The following is a 6,513-nucleotide window of genomic DNA, read 5'->3' on the forward strand; positions in this document are numbered from 1 at the left end:
AAAATATCCTGAAGATTTTACAGGACAGAGGTATTTTCAAATAAACAGCAGCGCCAATTTGAATTTCTGCCAGCCTTCTGATCAGGAGTCAGACGTGCTACCATTGCGCCACAAGGTCTGTAAAAACATACACTACAGTAATAATTTAGAGCGATTCAACATTGGTCAATGAGTTAAGTACATGGCAGATATTTTCACATTTGATGGAGAGCGTTCTCTAACTTGTATCACCTAAATGTCCACAGTGAACTAGCGACATCCTGGAAAATATCTACAGGACATATTGATTTCAACAATCCCTTGACATGATTTGAGATATAGAGCCTTCTGATCTGGAGTCAGATGCACTACAGTTGTGCCACAAGGTCTGTGTTTGGAAGTTGTAATGCTACTTTGAAGCCGGATGCAGTACAAGTGCAAGGCCATCAATAAATCAGTAATTCACAAGTGAACAAATGTATTTTGCAGAATGATTTAAAAATGACTTAAATTCCTGAATTATGAACATGAGTTCCAACCTCATAACATGGAAATACAACAGCAACAGAGTTTTACCCACATCTGTTTGACCTTGACGTGATTTGAACACGCAGCCTTGTGATCTGAGTCAGACGCTGCCGTTGCGCCACAGGTCTGATGTGGATATACGTGTATTGCTTTAAATGTATGCAATAAATGTACAAGGCCATAAATTAAGCAGCTTCCAAAACAGAGTGAACATATTAACCCATTAGACATTTCCCTGATCATGTGCTGGTAGAGCATTCTTAAAAAATCATCATCTAGCGAGTTCTAAGTTGACAAACTTTAAAGAACACAGGGACAGTATTTATCACACATCCATTAGAATCTAGAAACACAACCTTTTAGCGAAAAGCAAACCATCCAAAGCAGGAATATGCAGTTCAGATCCACAAACAAATCACCATAGAAGTGAGTTTAGTGCTTTTTAACTTTGTATATTTTCTGTTAACTGCTTATTACCTTTCAAGCGGCTACAACTGAACCACGTGTTCATTATTCTATTTCCATTTTGATTTAAAATGTTTTTGAAAGCAAAACATCAGTGTTACTGTTTAGCGCCAGACAGGACTCGGACTGTCAAGCTTCTGATCTGGAGTCAGACTTCGTCACCATCAGTCACGCAAATACATCAGTGCAGAAAGGCTCATGTCCACAAGCCCACATAGGCCGGCGAGAGTTCATTTGTGTTCATGAAGGCTGAACAGGATACATGACACATTAAAGGAAAAAAACAGTGCCGGTCATCACGGTGTCAGGCGAGACAAGCTTTCAGAATAGCTCCAATGATTGTACAGGCCTTTGAACCACTACTGAAGGGATGAAAGCGACATTCTGTAGATATTGCATTTACATTTCATGAATATGACTCATCTGACACTTTAACTTAAAATATAATAATGTGTTGCAGTTTGATGACCATTACCTTATATCTTTTTAATCCTATGTAGAGTTTGAGCATTATTAAAGGGCTATACAAATAAAATAATTAACTTAGTTTCATGGCAAAGTGTATGTATATATGATTAACTGTAAGGCCCGTATGGCTATAACAGAAGGCCCAAACTCATCAGGAGCCAAGGTTCTATAGTAACTTGTTGCGCCGAATTCACCCAAGGTGTTCAAGTTAGCTCAGATCTTCTGACTGCGGTTATGATTCACACAGCTTTTGCAGGTTTGATTCTGTATCTTTAATGTGATCATCTGCTGTATCGCTCTAAAGACCACTGCAAGGTAAAATGTTTGTATCTGAGGCATTGAGTTCAAAAGGGATAGTTTGACCCTAATGGGATTGTAGAATTAAACATTCTGCAGTAGAGATGTATATGCCTACAATCGTTTTAGATTCAACAACTGGATATGTCAGATATTAGCCTTACACTAGTTTTTGCACTCCGTAACATTTAAAGGGCCCATATTTAACACCTTTCTGGGATTTAATGAGGTATTGGTACCCCTAGGATGATGCATCAGTGCTTTAAAGTAAAATAAATAACTGCAATTGTATTTCCCTTGTCTCCTCTTCTGCCTGTCAGACAGAAGGGCATGAAGCTCATGGCTTCAGAGTGGAGCTATGTCATTTCTTACTGACTCATTTTGAGGACTTATTTGCCCCCACTGCTGAGCACCAGCCACAGGATTGGCCAGGAATTGTTCAAGTGGTTTCTGATGACATCAACCAGACTGGTCTTTTTACTGCAATGTTAGCTTAACAATACATGTCATTGTGTTTGCCACCATTTCATTTTAAAATGTATAGTGTAAAAAATAAATAAAAGAAACACGTCAACAAGTCAACTAATATTGACAGAAGGAGTTAAAAGAGCATGTGGTATAGCGTTTAATAGTTTGAAACTTGTGGCTTTTCACATCATGATTTACACCCTAGGGCATAGGATGCATGTTCAACAATCTTTTCCCCATGATTGATTTGTCACCACAATGTGGAACACAGTCCTTTACAGGTCAATAAAAATGCATGAAGCATGAAGTATTTGAAAAAGGTCTTTTATTAGATTCTGAAACATCCTGCTAGAGGATCCACCTCTTAGTCATACTGAAAGACAAGGTCAACATTAGCACAAGTAAAAAAGAAAAAGATATTTTGTGCCAGATTTTATCAATTTACCTTGGCTGCGTTAGAACTGCTCCCCGCCGCCACCTGCATGGAGAATTAGTTGCCTGGCGGTTCGACTTGAATAAATGGGTTGGACAGCTGCACCACCACGTCTAGAACCACCATTTGCAGGAGCGTCAACCTTGGGAGTGTTGATTGGCTGTGAGGAGCAGGGTAGGGAGGTATTCTCTGCATAGTGAGCCCTCTTTTGAAGTCGTTCCCTTCCGTGCTCTAGGCCGCGCCGCTGAAGTAACTGACTGTTACCTGTTGGATGTGGCCGGTCAGGAACATGCCATAGTCGTAGTAAGGATAAGCCTTTTGAAGTCAGCAGGGCCAGAGTCTGGTCGGTGGAGCTGGCGTAGCCAGCCAGAGATCCAGCCAGAGGAGAGCAAGCGGAGGTGGTGGCAGGAAGCCTTGTTCCGCTTGATCTCGCGGTGTTACTCGCCACCCTCAAGGTTCCTTTAAGTAATGGGACAGCTCACACCTGGTACACTGGTGGAAGAGGGATGCTCAGACCTCTTCACTGCTGGATGCTTCCTGGTGTTCCTCATCTCTGAGGATAGGAGGTGCAATGAGCCACTTAACTCTCTGAGGAGAAATAAAAATAAAATGTGAGCAAGATCAAATGATCTGCTTCAGATTAAAAATCTGAATTTTCACAATGAAGAAGTAACCAAAGTCCTTCATTCAAAATGCTACAAAGAAATAAGGCACCACCTGTTACGGTGGGGTGTGAGCCTCAACCCAATGTTAACTTGTGCAAGGTGTGCAGTAGAAATCGTTGAGAGGCTCCAATGAAGTCTGGACAGATCATTTCTTCTTGACAAATGCAGCTTCAATCTAATCAGTCACTGAACACCCATCAGGGCACTTTTCTACAGGATTCTATTTGATGGTTAACAAAAAAAACACAAGATTACTAGCAACAAAGAGTCGTGTTGTGGAATGCAAAATATTTTCAAAGCATTCGATTTTCTACCTTTTAGGCAGATTGAAGTCAGCTCCTGACTGTGCTGGGCCTGCAGGACCTGCCTCGCTGCTGCCCTGGGCAACAGGTCTGGAAGAAGGGCCAGCCAGCAGATGCAGCCAGCTCAGGCGCCTCAGGATAAGCACCCTCAGGCATGGAGTCCAGGTGAATACTGGCTGGAAGCGCTCCCCTGGTTGGAGCCTGATCTTGGATACATAGAACTGCCGCTAAAGGGCAGCACGGGATTAAAGCCTGAATACAAGAGACGTTATTCAGACGTGAATTTTACTGAAGCATGTAAATGTTTAACAGACTGTAGAGAATTACCTTTCTTGACAGGCCTTTGTATCCACAATCAGCAGAGCCAGAGGAAGCCCTGAAATGATTTAAAATCAAACATATGAACACAAGTTTCCAAACAAACAAATTGCCCGTGACACAAGAGCATCCAACTTACCCAAGAAGAGCCGTGCAGTCGTCGGCCAGAGAGCTCACACTGAACATGCAGACGGAGGTGCAGGTTTATAAATCCTGCTGATCAATCCCAGCTTAACAATGGAACTCTATTCCCGGTGATTGACGAGTCAGACCTCAACACAGTGACTGAGCGAGGATCAGGTGCAACAGGTTGGTGGCCTCTCTTCATTACCTCAGTGTTTATGTTGAATGAAAAATAAATCAGTTTCGTTTATGTCACAGTTATTTTAACTGTCAGTGCGTAGAAACCTAATGCAGCACAAAATTGACTCTTTTATTTTGCAATCATGTGGCATTTTTATGTTATGGAAAAATCTTCAGTTCAAATTATGAACGGAGGAAAATACCTTGATACCATACCAAAATGATTATTGTAAATAATTTAATATTTAACATTCAGATGCTTCTATTGGCCCCGGTAGCGCTCTCCTGGCCTTGCCTTTAGTCTGCAACAAGTGGCAATTACGCTCCAGTTGGAAGACGGAGATGAAAATATTCCACTTCTTAAACCTGAAAAGATCTTTGGCTATTTTGTTCGTGTGTCACAGGATAATCAATAGATGCTGAATGAATAAATGTTTCATACATCAATCTGAGCTTAGAAAACTCATGTTGCTTCCATCAGCAGTGAAAATCATCAGTAATTGCCAGCGTGCCAGTTACACCCGGCAGCCATATACAGGCCTGAGCCATAACAGAACCAGCTCCATGTTTCATTTTTGCTTTTCCCAATCTACCAATGTAACCTTTAACTGAAGCTTTATTAAAAGTGCATAATTCATTAAATGTCTAAAGTGGCATTAAATAGAAGTCATCAAGTACAAATACCTCAATACAGGTGTCTTCTCATGCTAAGTTATGAGCAAATTAACCCAATGATTTCAAACGCTGCTGTAGTATTTCATTGTCTATCTTATTTTAAAAAATTTCAATATAAATAAACTTTTGAAGTTAATGCAGTTTTATAAAATGGTCACATGATGCTGTAGAGTGGACATCTGCATTTGAAAGCACAGGTGACCAGCAGCGTGGTTTGAACACGGCACTTCTGATCTGGGAGTCAGATGCGCTACCATTGCGCCACAAGGTCTGTAAAAACAAGACTGATGTTAATTTAGATCCAATGGAAGTGCAAGATAATCTATAAATGAGGGTTAAACAAGTGAGTTCTTCAGTTAGAAGGTATTTCCACAGTTTGGTGTTTTGACCAAAGTGGTGTTGGAGAAGCATTATACACCCCATCAATTTGCAAGCATATAAGTCACACAAATAATGGATGAACACGTGCATTTAAGCACAGGTGACCTTGACGTGATTTGAACAGCAGCCTTCTGATCTGGAGTCAGACGCGCTACCATTGCGCCACAAGGTCTGTAAAAACAAATACTGATGTTAATTTAGATGTGGAAGTGCAAATGGCTCATTCAATGAAACAGAATTAAATATTGAACCAATGAAGTTCTTCAGTCGGAAGATATTTCTGAGTTGGTGTTATGATTAGGTGGTGTTGGAGAAGGCTCTATTATACATCCCATAAATTTGCTAAAGAACAAGCATTCTATAGTCATGCCTAATGGATGAACGACATTTGAAAGCACAGCAAGCTGTCAGCGTGGTTTTGAATAGCCTTCTGATCTGGAGTCAGGCGCGCTACCGTTGCGCCACAAGGTCTATGGTCTTGGACAGCCATACACTGCCCCCAGAGGATGCAAGAGAAGTACAAGGTCATCACTAAAACAAGATATAAGAGTGAACCAATGTGTTCTTTGTACATAAAGATATTTCCTGAATTAGTGTTTTGATTAAGTGATGTGAAATGTCGTTAACATGTCACCCTGACTAAAATATCTGGAGATTTTTACAGGACGGAAGTATTTCAAACAAGCGTTGGCCTTGATTTGGGCATTGTCTGTGCAGAGTCAGACATACTACTAATTCACCACAAGGTCTGTAAAAACATACAGTGATGTTAGTTTAGAAAGTTGAGACCGATTACCAGCATTCGTCAATAAAACCGGATTAGTACCCAAGTTCTTCAGACAAAAAATCATTTACTGATTGTTTTAATTGCATGGTGGTGGGCGCTCTCTCTAACACACCACCTACATATCAATAATGAACTGGGACTGTGATATCCTGGAAAGCATCAAGGACACATTAACTGCCAATAAACCCTTTTGACCTTGATGTGATTTGAACACGCAGCCTTCCTGATCTGGAATCAGACACGCTACCATTGTACAGGTCTGTAAAAACAAATACTGATGTTAATTTAGATACAATGGAAGTGCAAAGATAATCTATAAAGAGCAGAATTAAGATTGAACCAATGGGATCTTCAGTTGGAAGATATTTCCTGGATTGTTGGTTTGACTTAGTGGTGATGAAGAAACTGTCATACACCTATCGATTTGCCAAAGCACATAAGTCA

The 6,513-nt window shown here is 40.7% G+C and overlaps 1 non-coding gene across 1 annotated transcript; it reads right to left on the minus strand.

Annotated features, from left to right (window-relative positions):
* Positions 1 to 5,383: 5,383 nt before the first annotated feature.
* Positions 5,384 to 5,454, minus strand: trnaw-cca. The gene has a single exon. It is a non-coding gene; the product is annotated as a tRNA-Trp (tRNA).
* Between the last annotated feature and the right edge of the window lie 1,059 nt (positions 5,455 to 6,513).

The sequence above is a fragment of the Hippoglossus stenolepis genome, chromosome 7 (genome assembly GCF_022539355.2).
Source record: "Hippoglossus stenolepis isolate QCI-W04-F060 chromosome 7, HSTE1.2, whole genome shotgun sequence".
Classification (NCBI taxonomy): Eukaryota; Metazoa; Chordata; class Actinopteri; order Pleuronectiformes; family Pleuronectidae; genus Hippoglossus; species Hippoglossus stenolepis.